Below are 22,377 nucleotides of genomic sequence, written 5' to 3'. Positions count from 1 at the left end.
CCAAAAACTCAATGTAGCATGTATCACCGAGTGTCAAGACACACCTGTGAATGGCCACAGTCAGATTTTTTTTTTATTTTATGGGTGAAACGTGATAGAACAAGGGTAGCGATGCAGAAATCGCAGACAACAAGGAGTGGTTGAGATTTTTTTACTTTTAATTGTGACGTAACTCGTTTAAAAGTTGAAAACATGCGAGTGAATACTTTTCAAAGTTTTTTTTTTTTTTTTAACTAAATCTTAGACATCAATAAATGATTCTAAGCTAAAAAATGACAACCATTTTGAATAATAAATTTAATTGCTTACCTTCTTTTTATGGTTAGGTTGAAACAAAAGCGGTTACGCGACGTCTGTAAACGGGGGTTTTCAGGGTAAAATGGACAAATTCAAAATAGTTCGGAGGCTTAGTGCGCCATGAATCTGCTATGGCAGCATATAGACATTTTGTTCTATCAAACACAACAGTTCTTTTGGCTTTAAATACAGCAGTTTCTTTTAAAGAGGAGTGCAAGAGAAGAAACTGCTTTTTCAGTCTTGTCTGTTTTCCGCCACAAATATTTGTTGGTTTAATGACAGATTTTCATAAATGTTCAATATGAGCGCCGCCTGTGCCTCCGCACACGTCGAGTCGGTATTCGACCTCGTGCCAAACTCGAAACTCAAACTTGAAATTTTTGGTGCCAAGTCCTAATTTGTTTTGTAGTTGGTTCCTTCTTTGTAAAATTTGTAAAGAAGGCACGCTGCACTGTCTTCAGTGACTGAGTACATACTCTAACACGCAAAATGCCTTTTCTTTTGAAGTGAACGACATTTCTTAACCTGAAAAGATAGAAATGCCAAACGTTACACACAAAAACCTGAATCGTTTATACACAAGCTGTGTATATTTGTGGTCATTCCAATGAAAATTGTCAAAATTATTGGCCTACGAAATGGGGTCAAACATTTTGGATCACCATCTATATTGTCTTCTACGAGTTTTTGATTGCATTTTGTTCAGCCTAAGCATGTATTGCTCACAATCAGAAAAAAATCCTCTTATCTTACTGACAATTTTAGCTGTGACTTCTGTTTCCATCAATGCTGTTACTGCCTCCAGGTGTGACATGCAAAAAAACAAAAACAAAAAAAAAACCCAAAAAAAACAAAAATGAAAAAGTGATAACAAATGCAAGGGCATTGTAAAACTACCGTCTATCAGCAGAAAAGCTGAACTCCAACAATGCATCATGAAAACATCAAATAAACACCGAACAAAACAATACAAAACTCAAACAACTCCTGCACCCCAGGGACACAATAACGCCGGACCCAAATAAAATAACATCCTCCTCCAAATCCCCTTTATATTTTGTGATAAAAATGCACATTGGAAAGCTTGGACGTACCTATAGCACACCCTCCAAAAATAAATATAAAATAAATAAATAAATAAAAAGATAGACAATAAAAAGGAAGTAAACTACAAGACCATTCACCAGACTACACACGAAAACACAAAAAAGCCATAACTCACCACTACAGTATATACAGTATCATATGATGGACTGGTGCAAGTAATCACAACAGACACCAATGCATTCAACAGTTGGATGAAAGAGGCCATAGAAATAAGAAAGTGTAAGAACAACGCATTGAACAAGTACAAAGGAGCATACAACAACATCCCTCAACTGTGGTTAAGTGATGAGTACAGACTCGATCGGGTTGGGAACTTTATTTTGAAGGTTTCCTAATGTCACGGCTTTGACAACTGAGTTATTGCGAAAACCATAAGCTAGGTGAGAGTACGTCACTCTTACCGGAAAAAAAACTGAACAAAAATAAAAACTAAAATAAAAGGCAGTTTGTACTGTTTTTTTTTTTTTTATTTCTATCATGGACAAAAAAATATTCAGACCTACCTTGCTTATTGTACAGTGTGTGGTTTATGCTCATTTCCATTGCCAGATGGCAGAATGTGAATCAGCCTATGCGTGACTCACTGTGGGAGTTAAGGGGTCTCCCTGGTGGTGGCAACATTGTCCCTGTCGATTGACTCCTCATTACCACCCTTACATAATTGTTCCTTTTTGTTTTTTTTTCTTTTTGACTCCATACCACCCCAAACCTGCTGTAATAGGTGCTGTTTCAAACTACAAAAAATAACTATTATCACCCCTTGAAGTGATAACCTGGCACACCAGACGGATTGTTCCTTAGATCCCTTACGGAAATATTTCACAAGTTCGTCTGGGAAAATATCCGATTGAGACAGTTTTCTTGGGAAGAACTTTAAAAAAATTATACAGCTTCTGATTGGACGGTGGCTCTTATCGTCACACTCATCTCCGACCAATCCACATTATGCCATAGTACCACATATTGGATGTGTGCCAGTCGGGAGAAGAGGAAAAACATGGTTTCCTGTCAAGAAAGCTTTTAGTGACATTGTTTTCTCCTCTATTAATGAGAAAATTGAGTGTATTTCTGACAAAACTTTGGAAATTGACAAGAGGCACTCGGCACTACAACATTTTATTCAATGAGGTTATCGCTTCCTGGCGAAGTCACGTGGACGTCTGAAGAGCAAGAGCTGTTTGGACGACTTGAGGTTGTCAAGACGATATGAATCAGGCAAGGCTGTCTTGCTCTGCAAGGCTATTGAAGCAGCATAGAGGAAGTCGGCGTGATGTCACGATGACGTCACCTCGCTTAGCAACGTGTCGCCATTTTGCGAAGGGGGCACGCACAGCTAAACTTTCCATAGACAAAATATATTTCAGGGGTGTTTTGCGTCCTTTTTCATAAAAACGTCTTAAACATGGCTTACTGTTATCACGAGTCACTGCCGACAGACGCGAGGAGGCGATACAATTTAAAATTACCGTGTACTGGCTTGCAAATCTGCCCATACAAAGTCGCAGCTAATAGCTGGATGAACAATTCAAAGGAATGGCCTGCAGTGGAGTTCGGAAACATCTACAACTACCTCATAAAGTCACCCAGTAAGTTGACCATTATCAATTACATGGAATATGTACTGTGTGGAACTAAGAAAACTGGTAGTATATACAGAGTTATTATTTTGCTGTAATCGGTAATTCGCCTCCAAGCGTTATTTAGCCGTGAAGACATCACGGCAAAATAACCAGTTCCAACCAGGCCAATAATATACCGATTGACTAATCAGAACAGTTCACAGCAAAAGAAAAATGACGCTTTGCGAGTTGCCGGTTACGGTAATAATAACCCTTGCCTTGTCTATTGATGAATCGTAGCAGCTAATTGGGGCAAAAAAAATCGATTAAAGTTTACTCACCAGTAATAAAATGTCGGCTGCAAACGTAAATGTGATTGAATTTAGGTTCCCACAGGCGAGAATAGTCCGTGGAACCGTTTTCTTTTACTGTTCCTCGATTAATTGCTTTTAGCCATTTGTTTCTCCTTTTCTTCTCACGTTTGTCCCTATTTCAATATGGCGACGCTTTGTTGTGGCTGGTGACATCATTAATGCCCGGATGTCCGACTGCCTCTATTCGATTGAAGAATTGCAAAGTCAGATTTTGTCTAGTACACTTCCAATGGTTTGGAGGCTTTGTCTATAACCCAGACACGGTGTATGATTACACTTTCCTTAACAAGTTAAAATAACCCATAGCACTCATTTTAATCTCTTTATTGGTTATATTCTAACTCTGTCCAGCCCACCCTGTGCCAGCGAGAGGATAATTAGTCCACAATCTCGGAGAGGAGTAATAATGATATGTATTTTTCTTCCTCTATTCTCTACTGCTCCAGTCACATCGATTCTTTGAAGTCTGAGCATGCATGAAATCACTTGATCTTTATTTCTTAAAGTTCATTGCTTATTTTCTACTTGTGTGCATGTCATGCATTTTTAACAAACCCTTTGAGTTGACTTTGTGATGTGCTGTAGAGAACATCAAAAGAACTCTCACTTTGTCTTCTTTTCTCTTGCTCCCTTTCTCCTTCCTGAGCCTTTTTATCTCGACTTTAACCATCTCTTACGGTCCTGCCAAAGAGATGTTTTTTTTTTTTCCCCTCACGGAGAACTGAGAACCATTTAGAAGAAGGAATGATATAGGATATTTTTTAACAGATTTGTTCTATCTTATTTTTTGCATTTCACTATCGATAATTCACAAAATTAGAGTGTCAATGACAAATTAATTGGTAGATAATCACATTATTTTTTTTTACTATTTAGATACTGATTACATACTTATTTACGTCAAATTTATATTAAATTAGTCAGAAAAAGGAGAAATATTTATCTACACTGAGGGAATGAACAGTGTTGGCTGGCCATTGTTTATTTTTTTTTGGCACAGGCAAAATGAAGTTGAGCTTTCAGGAAAGTGATCAACTTCTGTCACCTTCTGCTGTCCCCAACACACATACTCTTCTGTTTGTCTTCATTGTGTCTTTAGTGGGCTTGCATATAGACCCTACTCACATGACGTCACAACCACGCCTCTGCGCCATGTTGTCCGTCAACTCGTCGTGTTGACGCATTACCGCTACGTAAATTCCTCCTATTATGGCGTGTTTTTCTGCTCGTTAACATTAATAATCAAAATGGTGAAGGCGTGTGTGGCGGTTGGTTGAAATAACAGAGAAGATAGACGGAGAGACTTGAAGTCCTACCGTATTCCGAGAGACCCAGAGAGGAGAGCGAGATGGACTGCTGCAATTCGACGAGAAAACTGGGCTCCAAACGATTACCACAGATTATGTAGTAGTCATTTTATATTTGGTTTAAGATGCATTTAATATATATTTAGAGGGTTTTAGGCTGACAACCACAATTAAGATCATTGCGAGGCTAATCGCCAACAACATACAGTTTCAAATTCAAGATGCTTCTTTCTTCCACCATCATTACATTTTGAATAATATTTAGCTGGTACCAAGTGAAAGAAGCTGGCCTCGTCTACGGATCATCAGTTAAACAGGGGTGTCCAAACCTTTTGCAAAGGGGGCCAGATTTGGTGTGGTAAAAATGCGGGGGGCTACCTTGGCTGATTTACATAGAAAAATTTTAGCAAGCCCTCCTGTGTGTCACATTTGCTTTATTATTTTTTTTTAATTCATAATTTCAACAGTCTCGTCTTTGTGGCGTTCTCTTTCGACACTCGGGCTCTTGCGAAATACTGCTGCTGTGAAATTAAACTACAGTAGCTTCAAGTTGCTATAATTTCTCGCTGCATATCTTCCCTGTAATGTTGTCGTACATGTCAGCGTGTCTTGTTCGGTAATATCATTATCGTGTCACATCGAACTCTTTGAAAACAGCGACTGTCTCTTTGCAAATGAGGCAGACACAGTTGTTGCTTGTTTTATTGAAGAAATAGTCCAATATCCACCTATCCTTGAAGCGTCGGCCATCACAGTCAACTTTTTTTTTTTTTTATTGTCGCCATTTTAGAAAATTGGAAGTAAAGGGTCACACAGGGTAATGTTGCTTAGAGTGCTGCTCTTAAAGTTTTTCAAACTTTCGTGAGAATAGGCTGATTTTGTGTGGACAAGATAGTTGTAGATATCAGGGTAGCAGATGTCAGGCCGAGAGGGCGAAGACATCGGGTCGAAAAATATCGATTTAGGCATCAAATATGGATCTGGCGAATGGATAGACTGAAGCTTTTCCACATAACGCCTTTTATGCAACGCATCCAATGAGTTTACAGCGTCTGAAAGCACCTGTGCTTCCATGAATTGCACTATAAATTGCACGACAAATTGAAACCATTGAGAATACGGATAAACAATGACGGACAATATGGCGGCTGGATACAGCGACACGTCATTCTGTGACGTTGGTGAGTAGGGTCTATTAAACAGTGACAACTCTTTTTGATTTCAGGGATTTTTTTTTTCCCCGTTGCAACAGAAACATTATTTTTTTCCACTCCACAGTAGTGCTACAATGCACATATTTGAATGGTTCCTCCCAATGTCAAAACATAGACTTCATAATACTTGACGGCTAACTTCTCCCTTACTCCGCGCAAAGCCTGACGGTAGGGGGCTGTCCTATCCAACACCGGCCCGGGCCACAGGCATGGAGAGCAATTCTCATACTCTGCGTTCGGATTTAGTTTGAAACAGGACGAAACTTAAGCCTACGAGCAGGCACGGAAGTCTCGAGTGATTTGGTCGAGGATTCAAGTTAATTATTATACTTTTCGCACCATTCTCGCAGTCCGACATCCGGGCATTCATGGCGTCACCAGCCACAACAAAGCGTCGCCATACTGAAATGGGGGCAAAACACGAGTCACAAACAGTTGCTCTGTCATGCATTGTAGTACAAACGCGTTGAACTTTTGTCTTATTTGCGGTCTTTTTTTCCGTCGAAATGACTAAAAGTTGCCGTCTTGTGGGTTGTAACACAAGGAAGAGTTCGAAGCCGCATTTGAAGTTCTTCATTCTTCCTCGTGAGAAGAAAAGGACAAGCAATTGGCTGAAGGCAATCAATCGAGGAACAGTAAAAGAAGACGGTTCCGTGGACCAGGCACATTTACGTTTGCAGCCGATATTTTATTACTGGTGAGTAAACTTTAATCAATTTTTTTTGCCCCAATTAGCTGCTAGGATTTAATAGACTAGGCAGTGGTTATTATTACCGGAACCGACAACTCGCAAAGCGTTATTTTTCTTTTGCCGTGAACTGCTCTGATCGGTCAATCGGTATATTATTGGCATGGTGGGAATTGGTTATTTTGCTGTGACGTGTTCACGGCTAAATAACGCTTGGATGCGAATTACCGGTTACGGCAGAAATAATCACTCCGTAGGCTACATACTACCAGTTTTCTTAGTTCCGCACAGTACATATTCCACGTAATTGATAAAGCTAAACTTGCTGGGTGACTTTATGAGGTAGTTGTAGATGTTTCTGAACTCCACTGCAGGCAATTCCTTTGGATTGTTTATCCAGCTATCTGCTGCGACTTTGTATGGGCAGATTTGCCGGCCAATACACGCTAATTTTAAGTTGTATCGCCTCCTCGCGTCTGTCGGCAGTGACTTGTGATAATAAGACATGTTTAAGACGTTTTTTTTATGAAAAAAGACTCAAAACACAGCTGAAATATATGAATTTCAGACAGCGTTTGTCTATGGATGTTTACCTGTGCATGCCCCCATCTCAAAATGGCGACAGGTTGCTATGCGAGATGAAGTCATCGTGACATCACGCCGACTGCGAGAATACATGCATTTTGAAACGTGAACTGGCTCTTTAAGAAGTGCGAAGCTCTCTCTCTCTTCCTTAACAACAGTGTAGCTCTTCCCCAAGCTATCGTCATGTTTACTTACCATCCAAAAGTTGTGTGTAAATGGGAGAAGTAAGTATAGTGTTGAAGTGTGCCTTAACAATGTATAAACACGTTTGGTTGATGACAGTTCCTCAGCTAATAATCTACTGCATTAGCTAGCCGCCGCGAGCTAACCGCTAGCCGCCCTGTGCTAATTTCCAACGCAATTTTGACAACATTGATGAGGCTTACAGTATGTTATGTTTCCAATTCATTTATCAATCTAGGTAGTTATTCTAATTTCCTGCTTAATGTGTTTGCTGATTATTGTCCATGATGAGCAATTATATGCATTATGTGAGCGGTATATTTCATTTATATTTAATATTGATCGTGTTAATCTTGGTAGATATGGTCATATCAAGGGCGTAGGTTTGCCTAGGGACGGTAGGGACATAACACTACCAACTTTTCAGGATGCTAAAATTGACCCCACCAACTTTTAAGCAACCTTATTTGTATTACATAATGAGTTCAGTTATATAGGGAATTTAGATTGTCTTCCCATAAATTGTAAGGATAAAACTGATACTACCATTATTAATTGAATTATTTTCATTGTTTATGTTCGCTAATAAAAAATATTATTATTACTACATTTATTCTGGAAGTTTTCAAAATGTTTCTTTTGTAGGTTTTGAAAACAAAGGTTTGAATCACCTGAACCAATATACGTAAAAGTTACTATCAGTCAATACTGATTTATTTAGCCTATCAATTAGTTAGGTTCATATTCATGAGAAATGTGGCCCTTTGCCCCGCTTACCCAATCTGTTTGGCCTTATTAATGTCCCGTCCCCAGCAAAAAGTGTACATGCAGGTTATGCAGTTTATCGTTCCTACCAATGTTGAGACCAAACCTACGCCCTTTATACAGCATATGCGTGTGTGTATTATATAACTGACATGTTGCATATGGTTATACTGTATTGCAGAACACCATACACACACATCGTCGTCATTCTCTGAAGTAAACCAAAAATAAATCCTGAACAGCCTCTTTGAAACTCTGATCGGATTCAAAACATCATAGCGTCACTGTCTTTATTCCACACACCCATACAGGGATCCCAATCTGAATTAGCTCTTTTTCAATCGAGACTGTTTTATGTTCATATCTATTAAAAAAAAAAAAAAAAAAAAAAAAAAAAATCTGGGATTTACGCATTTATTCCAAAGATTTTTCAATTTAAAAAGCTATTTGTTTTGTTACTTCGAAATATTTACGTAAAATGAATTATAACTGCCCTTTTTTAAAATTTATTTATTTTTATTTATTTATTTATTTTTTTTGCTTTTGGTCAGCAATAGGCCGCCCCAGGGCCTGCTGCACTTGCTAAAGCTTGTCGAGTTCTTCCCCGGGGACGTGCAGGCCGACCTGGACCACGCCAAGTTAGAGGAGAAAGAGGATGAGGAGGAGATCTTGCCCGAACTTTCCAAGGAGCTAGCCGGACCCGCTGACGTATGACGGCTACCTGGCCAGGAAGGTCCAGGCCATGCAGGAGCTTGCCCAGCAGGAGAACATGGAGATTGCCGTGGAGTTCAAGAGGTGTGACCCGGTGTGATGTTCACAATGTAGTTATTGCATGTATGTTAATGTAGTTGGGTTCCGGTGCCTTTGGGGGGAGCAATCGGATTTGTTGTGGTTATTGGGAATGCGGAAGCAAGTTAGTCAAAGTAAAGTTGTTGTTGGAAGCAAACGTGTGTGTTTCTTCGGCATCACAAATATAACACCCGGCCTCCATGATGTTGGACGTCCTGGTCGAGCTGGTGGACAGGGGAGAGCTGGCGACTGGAGAGCTGGGCTGTCCTCAAGCGGCCATCTCTTTATTATTTGTAATTGATTCTGCATGTTTTCCTCAAGAATTAAGTTTCTGATGTTAAATTGAGCGATTTATTAGCTGTTAAAAACTTGCAGTAAATTAAAATTAAAAAAAAAAAAAAAAGAGTTGCTATTTTGGTCAAAAACCTATATATGTTCAATATTGCTATCGATCCTGAAAATATAGGTGATTATCTCTGCATTTGGTGATTTTTGTGCATCTAGTGTAAAATCTGATTATTTTATAGCCATTTTAAGTTTTGTTATACTTATATTAAAAATAATCGGGATTTTATAAGGGAACGACTTTGAATTTTTTGATGCTGCTGCTCATAGAGACTCATATAAGGCTAAGGTAGGTGCCTGTTTTGGTTTTAGGTCGGTAGCAGCGTTGGTTTTGAAAATACTTGAAGTTTTTCAAAACAGGCCCCCTACGGATCGGCCCTGTTCCCCGTGTCCTGTCAAGTATGAAGTCTATGATCAAAACTAAGAAATGTCATGCGGACAAATTCCAGTTTGAAGCAGAAGGTACCGAATGTTATTTTAAGAATAATAGGCTCTAGCCTTTTAAAAACAGCTGCAAGCAGTGTTTGTATGGGCAAGACTTTGGCCTCACCTTAAAGATAGCAGTGTTTTGGACAATGGTTTCTTTATTGCCCTGGTTTCAGTAGTATTGAGCATAGAAACACAGCTCATCTGTGAGTGAAAGATTTCAGTACCCAAATGTAATAACATGGTCGAGATCTGCTAATAATGCAGCTTAATGTATGTAACATCACACTTGCATGCAGGGAATATAAGTTTCTTAGGTAGGCCTATGAACGGGATTCGAGAGATAAAGATAAAAAGTGTGAATCCCCATTTAAAAAGTTGTTATCAGTATTGCAATTGCATCAAAACAAAAAATGTTTAAATTGTTTATTTGAGAAACCAACTGACCATGCCCGGAATCAATTTTAAAAGCATTAAAGTGCTCTTTAAATGACTAATAGACTTCATAATAATATTGAGGGGTCAGATTCGACCTTGAATGCGCCACGCCTTCAAGTAGGAAGCCATCCCACGATCCGCTTCAGTTATTTGAAGTCAGTCTCAGCAACACATGCAGTGCTCCAACGCCGGATTTATGTTCAAAAAGTACGAAAGCTTTACCGCATACAAACAGGAAGGATTGTCTTTTAAATTTTTTTTTTTTTTGTTTACGTTTTTTTCTTGGTTTAATTTTATACAGTTTCCTATTACACAAAATCTTAATCGAAAGACGTTTAAGTGGTAAAAGTGAAGCATTAAAGTGCTGAGTTCTTGACTCTCATCCACATACTGTTATATCTTTCATCACTTCTAAAATAACAATAAATGAGGCAACAGAGACTCTTACAAACTACATAAAATATTGTCTATCCAGCATTGCTCCTAAAAGGTTCTTTGTCCACTGCCCAAACAATAAGCCACACATTATAAAGGAGGTTAAAGCCTGCATCAATAAAAAGAAGCAGGCCATTAAACACAAGGACTAGATTGAGAAAGTAGATATAATGCTGAAGAAGGCTGGAGAAAAAAACCCCAGCCTGTAATTGAGCAGTTTCTGTAAAATGGATAATAAAAAAAAAAAGGGACTCAATGAAAAGGATTATGAACACAACTCTTAAAGAAGCAGATTGCCTCAACCATGACTTGGATGGGGCAAGAGATCTAAATAATTTCTTTCAAAGACCTGGAATTGGAGAACTCTTAAAAGTTTGTGAAGTTCTGGACTGGTTTGATGTGGCTTCAGACTAAGTTGAAATTTTGCATAGGGCCTGAGCAGCTTGCTTGCATAAATTGTTTATTTGAATTAACGGATGCATGGTGTCACTTTAAAAAATGTTTCTGAAGAATCATACTTTTCTTGTGCTCTAGATAAAGTCAAAAATTAATCTTCTTTCTTAAAGTGTCCTATCCTTGTTCAGTGAACATGGCAGGATGCAGGCAAAATACATACGTAAATAGATATATTCCTGCTTATGTTTACAATCAGACCGCTGATCGTGGGTTTAAACACTCACACATTTGTGAATCCACTAATGGTTTAAGGCCATATCTACACCTAGCAGTGTTTTTTAAAACAGAGGATCCTGCCCTGATCCATAATACCCCCATCCTTTGCATGTGTTCTTCAATATGAAGCACTGCAAGAGTTTGTAAATAAATGGGAGCAAAAAAACACCTGTCTAATTTACTCCAAATGTAAACATTGGTCTCACGTGTGACGTAGGGACAAAGTTTGTCACAGTCAGTGACGTTTCCACAATTAAATGTTCGGTTATCAGTGTCCACATGGTGGCGCCACACATGCAGAATTCGCACATCTTCACTTTGGATGCAGTTTTTAAGAACCCTCGTTTAAATGTGCGTGTAGATGATCGGCAAAACCGTAGAAAAAGTTATTTTTGTCAATTACCCTGCTATGTGTAGACATGGCCCAAAATTAAGAAGAAGAAAAAAAACTCCAACTCTGGGGTCGCGTTAACCGAATATTTTCCGTCGTTGACCGGTTTTTTAAAACGGTGATGGAAAAAACTGAAGTCCATCCGTCATTTTGACAGGTTGCAATTCACACCCCAGACCACAGGGTGGCGAGTGAGCATATTAATTAGCTATTGTCTCTCTTGATGCATGACGTCGTTGGCCTTACTCGGAAAAATGTCAAGGCAACTGAGTGTTTGCCTGGCACAAGACTGTTCTCCCTGTATTTTTCAAACACTGAAAGAAAAGTCTGGGACACAGCCTCTCGAGTAGGTACAAAATCAATCGACAAATCAGATTTGTTTATTAGCGTGACGTGTTCTTCACGAGCAACGTCACTCTTGAGCGCCGAAAGTCGTCTCTACATCAACACGGATGGCGACGGGAGAGCCGAGAATATGTTCCAATCCGCGGTTAAATTCAGTTTTAAATGAGCTAAAACACATCGACACGAGTCATTGACAACAGTCTGTCTCGCGCTAGCCATGTTGAATAAACTCCTTTCTCCTCGTATGTTTACTTCCGCGCGCAAGTCCCTCGTCCTGTCCTCGTCGCTTTGCTAACGGCACGTCTGCCCGTCGCTGATTGGTGCACTCCGCTGTCTGTTTGCCTCTTGTTAAGCTTGTTCGGACGGAATATTAATTAAAAATGAATGAAAACTAAATACTATTGAATGTCATTATTATTATTTTAAAAATGTAAGTGACGGGTAAAAATAAATTATGACCGGATTTTTATGACACTGTCAGTCAAAATGACAGACAACGAAAAAGTCTAGCGCAACCTCTGCTCCAACTCAATACATTTTACATGAAAAACATCTCTTCATGGTGTTTACTACACCTGAATTGAGTATTGACGCAGAGGTCAGCAAATTTCTCTAAATATATACCCTACACACATACTTACACGCATGCATACATCTCCATCTGCGGCCAATGTTGCCAGACGTCTTGTAGCCTGTAGGGCAACTGGCAGGGTGTGTCCTTCCTCCAGGGCACCACAGCGGCAAGCACTAGCCTCCAGGCTTCCAAAAAGCCCAGCTGTGTCATGCATGGTTCCAGCTCCAAAGAAATGGGAACGTGCCATGACTTTCATTAATTTTATACACATTGATTGATAGTCCGCAATGGCATGAAAAGCATAAAACATGGCTGAAATGTTTTGTGGTCAGCATATTCCTGTCGTTTAGAGTCATATTTAACTGAAAGTATCATGGTGGGATTAGCAGCGTTGACCATGTTAATCTCTTCTAAAGTAGTAAAATTCCTGGAGAAAGAAAGCAACAACTTTCAGAATGACTCACTTAAAGCAATACTAGGTAACTTTTCAACCTTTATAAAATATTTTCATAACATTTGTGATAATATGTCAACTGACAACTGGTTGAATGACACCTCTTTAATATCTTGAGGGGGTCTGTATCGCTTTCACCGGAACTCATTAACTTTGAGGAGGGTGGCAGGGTTCCTGCCAAAGACAAGACAAAAAACAAAAAAAACTACAAATGTGCTGACTGCTTTACGGCATACGTCACTTCCCCCTTTTCCCATCCATTATAAAGACAGAAATCGATGTGAACGCTTTCACTCGACTGCTGCAAAGATGGCAGGGCAACAAGAGACAAAAAGTTTTCTCTGAGGAGGAAAAAACAGAGGCAACAGGATATAGAGAATAGAAATTGGCCCGGCTTTCACTCGCTTGCGTGACGCACACTGAGCCACACGGTTGCTAACCGTCATTTGCTATTGTTTAGCCAAAACTGGATTCATTGCCTTATGACTATTCATTCTTCACACAGCCACTGGAAACAGAAATGTTGTTTAATCCATTCACAGGCGACCGGGAGATTGATTTTTGAAATATTGATGATTTTATGACACTGTTCGGGTGTTCGCTGGTCCTCATGGGAAACGCAGTCTTCCTTAAAGTGATCCTCTAACTTAAATACATGTAGGCTCTAATAAACCACAATTGTTCTCTTGTACTAAAATATGTTGTTAGAAACACATAAAATGTTAAATCAACGGCAATATTGTATAATATTTAGTCCATATTATGACCGTTAGTTGGCGCCTTGGTTTGCGGGCTCGCAGTGATGACGTCATTGGGATCTTTCCAAATGTGTAGCGTGTTCAACAATATCTTATTGTTGCCTAAACTTGCGAAGTAAAATGCCACGATGTGCTGCTTTTGGATGCAATTTCCAGTCAAATGGAAACAAGGGGAGTGGAGTGGTCAAGGTGGAATTATTATTTTTTTTGAATAAATGTGCATAAGTGGAAGCTTCTCCCCCTTTATGGGCCCTGTTTGCACACATCCTACACACCACGCGTTACAACTGGCGCCCGAACATTTTTCCTGGATCCTCAGTCAAGTAAGGGATCCATCTATTTTCTGGATCCGACGGTCCCAGCGCGTCTGCAATCTTGGTTTCGGATCTGTCCTTTTTTTTTTTTTATTCGTCGGTTCCACAGCGGCTTTTCGGATCAGTCTATTTTGTGGAATTGACTGCCTGATAGCGGCTGCGACATTGCCATGGGATCGGTCTAATTCCTGGATCTTCAAGTGAGTAAAAAACGCGGATTTGGATTACTATTGCTATCTTTTTTGTTGACTATTCTTGGTGGGAGTTTTCCCTAAATCATACTAAATAATTAAAGCACTATGGCACGCTACAGTGACGACAGTGACTCTGACGTGGACCTTACAACAATGTTGGAGTTCGTCAGGGAAGGCGTGTTTGCGTACTGCTGAGCTCCCAAGTGAAGAGTGGTCAAGGTGGAAATATTATTTTTTTGTCAGTAAATTTGCATAAGTGGAAGCTTCTCCCCTTTTTGGTACTTTTATACACGTATCCTAGCTACCACGCGTTACATGTACAAGACATGGATTACACAAGGTGTGCTCTGTCGTCTGTACTGTTTGTAAAGCACACGACAGCTCTGGATGCTAACAATCTACATAATTGGGATAAGTTTGAAAACGCAATATGCTTACCTTGAATATCTGCTAATAAAACCGGACAGCAAACACTCTCGCTTCCAACAGCACTCTCTCGCATCACCAGTTTTGCCCAACTTTTGTCTTATCAGGTATTTGCTGCACACATTTTTCCCTGAAGCTCGTCTTGTGAATGACCGACAGTGCTGTCCTGCTTTGCACTTTTCAGATCTGGTTCAAATAGGAAGGATAGAACTGACGACATGTTGGGACAGCTAACGAGTGACGCGCTTGAATTTCGGCAACGGGACCGGTGACGTCACGCACTGCGACGTAACAAGAATGGCGACCTATCACTTAAAATAATTTTACAAACTTTATTAAAACAAAAACATTAAGAGGGGTTTTAATATCAAATTATTATAACTCATACTAACATTTATCTTTTAAGAATTACTTGTCTTAAAAATAGAAGATCCCTTTAAGGCAAAGCACTCTTGCTTTTGTCCACCGGCGTTGCTAAAATAGACTAAACTGAAAAGTTGCAAAGTGTTGATTCATATTTGAACCTGACAGCTGTCTCCGCTGCCTGTGGCAATTAGCCTAACATATTATGTTTACTGTTAGCAAATGAGATATACAAATATGGAGATAAAATAAAATAAAATACAGAGGTTAAAAATAAATGTAGGATTTCAGTTACAGATTCTGAGCTGAAAATTGCTCCATCTATTTTATCCCTCCACTCTTTTATGCCCAGATCTTGAAAGTGTTTTTCTGTCTCATTAGTAAGCAACTTTGCAAGGACACTGTGAGCAAGGTTACTTATTAAAATGGAAAGGTGTATTCTACCTTTTCTATCCTTACAATTCACTGTTGTATCTTCTCACACTGAAATTACCTAAATCTCAGAAAAATAACACAGACAAGGATCTTATAAAAAGTTTGAAGATGAAATTCATAAGAAGTACGTTGATATTTAAAACAAAAAAAACATTGATTGAGGGGGGATGATGTTTGAATATTTCGCTTCCATGAAAGCAAGAAACCAATTTAAATGCATCTACAACCCCTAACAAAAAGTATTGAATCACCAATCTCGGACGACCACTCAGTCAGACATTTTATCATGTAGAACAAACTCAGATAAAAATTTTGAAAAAATAATGGATTAGTTCAATAGTGCAAGTCTTTAGCATTCAGAAACACTAAAAGAAATGAATGAAAACATTGTTGTGGTCAGTAAATGTTAATTTTATAGAGCAAGTGCAGGGATATATATGAATGGAATCACTCAATTCTGAGGAAAAAAATATGGAAACATGAGAAACAAACAAAGAAATAACAATCAAAACACATTTCTAGTATTTAGTAGCACAATCTCTGGCCATTACGACAGCTTGCAGTTTCTGAGGCATGGACTTGATGAGTACTCTTCATCAATTTGGTGTCAAACAAACAAAGAAATAATAATCAAAACACATCTCTAGTATTTATTAGCACCACGTCTGGCTTTTATGACAGCTTCCAGTCTCTGAGGCATGGACTTGATGAGTATTCTTCATCAATTTGGTGCCAACTCTCTTTGAATGCAGGTGCCAGATCGTCTTTGCAGGTCGGAGCCTTGCTGTGGACCATTTTTTTCAATTTCCACCACAGGTTATCAATATGGTTGAGATCTGGGCTATTTGCAAGCCATGACATTGCCTGGATGAGTCTTTCTCCAAGGAATGCTTTAACAGTTTTAGCTCTGTGGCATGATGGATTGTCATGCTGAAAAATGACAAGCATATTTTCATTTGAATCTCACTGGAACAGCACCAAACAAAAGTACCAGCATCATCACCTTGTCCAATGCAGATTCTTGACTCTTGACACCTTTTCCAAGGCAGATTCTTGACTCTTGACAAGGTGATGATGCTGGAACTTTTGTTTGGTGCTGTTCCAGTGAGATTTACAAACATGACTGCCTGAAGAAGCATCAAAATTCCCTCAGCTCTTGATGATATGGGGCTGCATGTCAGGAAAAGGCTGACATGCAAAGGCATGACAAAGTCTGGGAAGATGGCTGAGGTTAAATCTTCAATAAATGCACAAGTTTACATAGACATGTTAGACAGCTTTGTTATCCCTTCAATTGAAAATATGTTTGTCATTTTCCAAGATGACAATGCATCATGCCACAGAGCTAAAACTGTTAAAGCATTCCTTGGAGAAAGACTCATCCAGTCAATGTCATGGCCTGCAAATAGCCCAGATCTAAACCCTATTGATATTCTGTGGTGGAAATTGAAAAAATGGTCCACTGCAAGACTCTGACCTGCAAGGATGATCTGGCAACTGCAATCAAAGAGAGTTGGCACCAAATTGATGCAGAATACTCATTAACTCCATGCCTCAGAGACGGCAAGCTGTCATAAAAGCCAGAGGTGGTGCTACCAAAGACTAGAGATGTGTTTTGATTATTATTTCTTTGTTTGTTTCTCATGATTCCATATTTTTTCCCCAGAATGGAGTGATTGCATATATATTTCCCTGCACTTGCTCGATTAAATTAACATTTACTGACCACCACAATGTTTTTTATTCATTTCTTTTAGTGTTTCTGAATGCTAAAAAGTTGCACTCTTGAACTAATTCATTATTTTTTCAAGCTTTTTATCTGAGTTTGTTCTACATGATAAAATGTCTGAGTGCTCGTCTGAGACTGGTGATTCCATACTTTTCGCTAGAGGTTGTATTACAATAGAGGCAGGAAAGTTACACAGGACATTTCTGGGGTTTTATATACTGGTGCTGTTTTATCAGACTCCTGCTTTCTGTGTTCTATCGGGGAAGAATCAAAACCACAGAAACATGCACAATACAAACAATAAAATAATCCCAAGAGGTTTATATATGTGTGTGTGCGTGTGTCTGCTTGTGCATAGAATAACATATTTTCTTTTCAGTATTGGCAAACTCTTAACTCTCCTACACAAACACTACGCCACTGCAATCATTATGGCATTAATGACTGCAGCGCTTTTTTCCGTGATGTTTTTTATTTAGGGCCCGAGTACTAAGCATGCGAAGGCCCTATAGACCCTACTCACCTACGTCACAAAATGACGTGTCGCTGTATCCGGCCGCCATATTGTCTGTCATTTTTTCGCCCTATTCTCAATGGTTTCAATTAGTCGTGCAATTTATAGAGCAATTCATGGAAGCCCCGGTGTTATCTGACGCTGTAAACTCATTGGATGCATTGCATAAAAGGCGTTATGTGGAAAAGCTTCAGTTTATCCATTCGCCAGATCCATATTTGATGCCTAAATCGATGTTTTTCGACCCGCTGTCTTCGCCGTCTCTGCCTGACATCTGCTACCCTGATATTTACAACTATCTTGTCCACACAAAATCAGCCTATTCTCACGAAAGTTTGAAAAACTTTAAGAGCTTGGAGGCTTATAAATACTTTGTTGCTGGTTGGGTGAAACAGGTCCTCGTCCACGAAAATTTGGCAGGAATCTATCTTGTGCTCGGGAAGGTGAGTTACGAAATTTTCAATTCAAAATCTTTTGCTCTTGCTAACATCCACTGTCAAGTCTAATGTATTTCATGTCATTTGTCAATGGAGCTAGGGCTTTTTATATGGTTTAGCAATATCACTCTCACTACATACATATATAATATTTAATAAATATGAAGTGCTATAGCACTACTCCAGATTGTCCCTAGTTGAATTTATTTTTTGGCTTTTGACCTCAATAGCTAAATTGTAAATTAATTGTATGACAACTGTCTTATTATCCCCTTATAATTATATATTTTCAGGTAGTTCATTCACAACGTCTGTGTGTATGTTGTCGGCGATTAGCCTAGCAATGATCTTAATTGTGGTTGTCAGCCCAAAACCCTCTAAATATATATTAAATGCATCTTACCAGATATAAAATGACTACTACATAATCTGTGGTAATCGTTTGGAGCCCAGTTTTCTCGTCGAATTGCAGCAGCCCATCTCGCTCTGCTCTCCGGGTCGCTCGGAATCCGGTAGAACTTCAAGTCTCTCGGTCTATCTTCTCTGTTATTGCAACCGACCGCCACACACGCCTTCACCATTTTGATTACTAATGTTAACGAGCAGAAAAACACGCCATAATAGGAGGAATTTACGAAGCGGTAATGCATCAACAGTGACGAGTTGACGGACAGTATGGCGTGGGGGCGTGGTTGTGACGTCATGTGAGTAGGGTCTATTGTTTTGCAAAGGATTATTATTATTATTTTATTTTTTATTTTTATATTATTTTTTTTCAGGGCAAATGAAAACGGCCAATTTGGAGGCCTGAACATGCACGAAAAGTCACCAAAATTTGCACATACATGCGGATTCGCGTAAATTTCGATAATCTTGCGTCGTTACGAAAAAATGTCAAAAAATGGCTCAGTGGCGTCCCCTTGACCCTTAAAATTTTCAAAAAGGCCTCTCCTCTCAGGTTTTCACCGTAGAGCGATTACATTTGGGGAGTAGATACCTTATGTCTAACTGCTCAAAAAAGCCTCTGCACCAGTATTCCAAATCCAACAGGAAATCGGGTATTTTGGATCGAATGTGAAATTTTTATCGGTTCACAGTTGGAGTTTACATTTGGAGGCCTGAACATGCACGAAAACTCACCAAAATTTGCACATACATGCAACTTCGCGTACATTTTGATAATCTATGGACAAATTTAACAAAATGGCTCAGTGGCGCCCCCTTGAAATTTTCAAAAAGGCCTCTCCTGTTAGGTTTTTTCAACGTAGAACGATAAAATTTGGAGAGTCAATACATTGTGCAAAACTGCTCCAAAAAGTCTCTTGCACCCATATTTCAAACCCAACAGGAAGCCGGAAATTTTGGATCAAATCTGAAATTTTATCGATTTACATTTGAGACCTTGTCGCTGAAGGAAATAGTTGGATCGTCTTCAAAATTGGTCAGACTATTCAGGAGACATATGAGATCTTAAGTTTTCAAAATGGTGAGTTTTCATTCAAGGGTCTGACCTGGGCATGGTCCTAAAGTTGGCCATTTTTGGGCAAAACACCAAATTAAGAAAATGATTAAAAACTCCGTGATTTAACATTCAATCTTTTTCATTTTTTAGCATGTATATGACATATCCCAGCCTGAACACGACTGCATTGATATATTACAAATTAGGCCTGGCGCCCCCTAGTGGGAACAGGAAATGGCCTTCTTTACGAGACAGGCTCCTCCTCCAAGGGAAAAAAATCTATTGACGTCAAACCTGTTTCAGGGGGGCCTCAAGACATGTGTTCAGGTGTCTGATGAAAAATATTGAGATTTCGTTGAAGCGGAGAGGTCCAAACCGGAAGTGAAAATGACCGTCAACAATTTGTCTCGCCAAAAACTTTGAACAGTTATAACTCGGCAGATATACAACATATCTGTGCCAAACTTCCCTTGTTTGTTGAGAGTCATACCCTGAAGGGTCTTGTAAGGGTCATTTGCATCAGCTCTACAGTGCCAACTAGTGTCGACAGAAAGAAGTTTTAAAAAAGGCCTCTCCTATTGGGTTTTTTCAACGTAGAGTGATGAAATTTGGGGAGTAGATACCTTATGCCTAATGGCTCCAAAAAGCCTCTTGCATCCATATTCCAAATCCAACAGGAAATCGGGTATTCTGGATCGAATGTGAAATTTTTATCGGTTCACAGTAGGAGTTTACATTTGGAGGCTTGAACATGCACGAAAACTCACCAAAATTTGCACATACATGCGGCTTTGCGTAACGTTTGATAATCTTGCAACATTACGAAAACATGTAACAAAATGGCTCAGTGGCGCCCCCTTGAATTTTTCAAAAAGGCCTGTCCTTTTAGGTTTTTTCAACGTAGAGGGATGAAATTCGGAGAGTCGATACCTTGTACAAAACTCCTCCAAAAAGTCTCTTGCATGCATATTCCAAACCCAACAGGAAATCGGATATTTTGGACTGAATGTGAAATTTTTATCGATTTACAGTGTGCACATTTGAGACCTTGGCACCTAGGGAATTAGTTTGATCATCCTCATAATTGGCGAGACTGTTCATGAGACATATGAAATCTTAAGTTATCAAAATTTTGTGTTTTCATTCACGGGCCTGACTTGGGCGGGGTGCCAAAGTCGGCCATTTTTTCGGCAAAACACCGAATTCTGAAAATTACTGATAACTCCCTCATACAATGTTCTATTTTAAATCTGGCATGTGTGTGAGGTATCCCAGCCTGAGCAGGATTGGATTGAAAATTTACTATTTGTGCCTGGCGCCTCCTAGTGGGAACAGGAAATGCCCTTTTTTACGGGACACACTCCTCCTCTAAAGGGAAAAGAATCAATCTACCTCAAACTTGCATAAGGGGAGCCGTAAGACTTGTCTTCAGGTGCCTGATGAAAAATATTGACGTTTCGTTGAAGCGGAGGGGTCCAAACAGGAAAGTGAAAATGACTGTCAACAATTTTTCTCGCAAAAAACTTTGAACCATCATAACTCGGCAGATATACAACATATCTGCGCCAAACTTCCCGTGCTTGTTGAGAGTCATACCCTGAAGGGCCTTGTAGGGGTCATTTGCATCAAACCTACAGCGCAAACTAGTGGCAATAGAAAGTCACTCGTTTTTCCAATACATGTCCAGTTCTTTTCAGGTTGCGTCATTGTAGTTTCAAGACCTTTTGAAATACTTATTTACGGCCCATGTCCACGTGTCTCTGTCTGTTGCCGTGACGACCCTTTGTTCGCCATTAAAAGGACTTTTTTTTTTCAGAGACTCAGACAGCTTACAGAGCCACAATATTTGGCACACTTGGTCGAATTGGCCCAGTTAGAAGATTAATTTTGGTTTTGAATAAGGGCTTGGCTGCACAGCTCAGTAGTGGCTCCTTTTATGTAGTACTCTCTCCAATAGGGTTTTTTATCTCTTAGGTGTGTGAATGTAAAGAGGCGACTTTCGAGCATGTTAGGTTCTAATTAGATGATTAGAGAGGAGGATCTGCCACCACCCTGACCTGCACACTGTCCGAGTTGCGGGATGTCCGAGTTGCGCTAGATTGCGAGGGCCCGTTCAGACCTGCTTGCAGGCCTAGTTTTTTCTTGTTCTTCCAAATTGGACATGCTCTTATGTTCTTTTTGGTCAGTTGTGTTTTTTGCCCTGGAACTCCGCCATGTACTGTATGCCATTTTTACCCAGTCGCATCCTTATGGTTGAGTCAGAAACCCTGAGCACTTGTATTTATATTTATGAAAAAGCTAAATCAGCAGCATTACCAATATGGGGAAATGTAAGCATGAAGATGGTATGATTTTTTTTTTTTTTTCCCTCCGGCATCCGTGTTTTTTTGGGTGACTGTTGCTTCACTTTATACTTTTGTTTTCTTTGATATTATATCACTTCAATCAGTCACAATATTGTATTATTTTTCCTTACATTCTTTCATTCATTCACACAGCATTTTCAATATTTACTAATCTGAAGATAACTTTTGATGAAGATTTTTTGGGTGACTGTTGCTTCACTTTATACTGTTGTTTTCTTTGATATTATATAACTTCAATCAGTCACAATATTGTATTATTTTGCCTGATTTTTTTTTCATTCATTTACTCAGCATTTTCAATATTTACTAATCTGAAAATGACTAGGATGAAAATCCAAATGTAACAGAGCCAAAACAGCCTTTAAATCCAGAGTCAAGCTCATTGATGTGAGTCCAGGAAATCCAGCCCCTCCACTTTTAAATCCATGCAA

Source organism: Corythoichthys intestinalis, chromosome 11 (assembly GCF_030265065.1).
Source record: "Corythoichthys intestinalis isolate RoL2023-P3 chromosome 11, ASM3026506v1, whole genome shotgun sequence".
NCBI classification, from domain to species: Eukaryota; Metazoa; Chordata; class Actinopteri; order Syngnathiformes; family Syngnathidae; genus Corythoichthys; species Corythoichthys intestinalis.
This window is presented reverse-complemented; position numbering follows the sequence as displayed.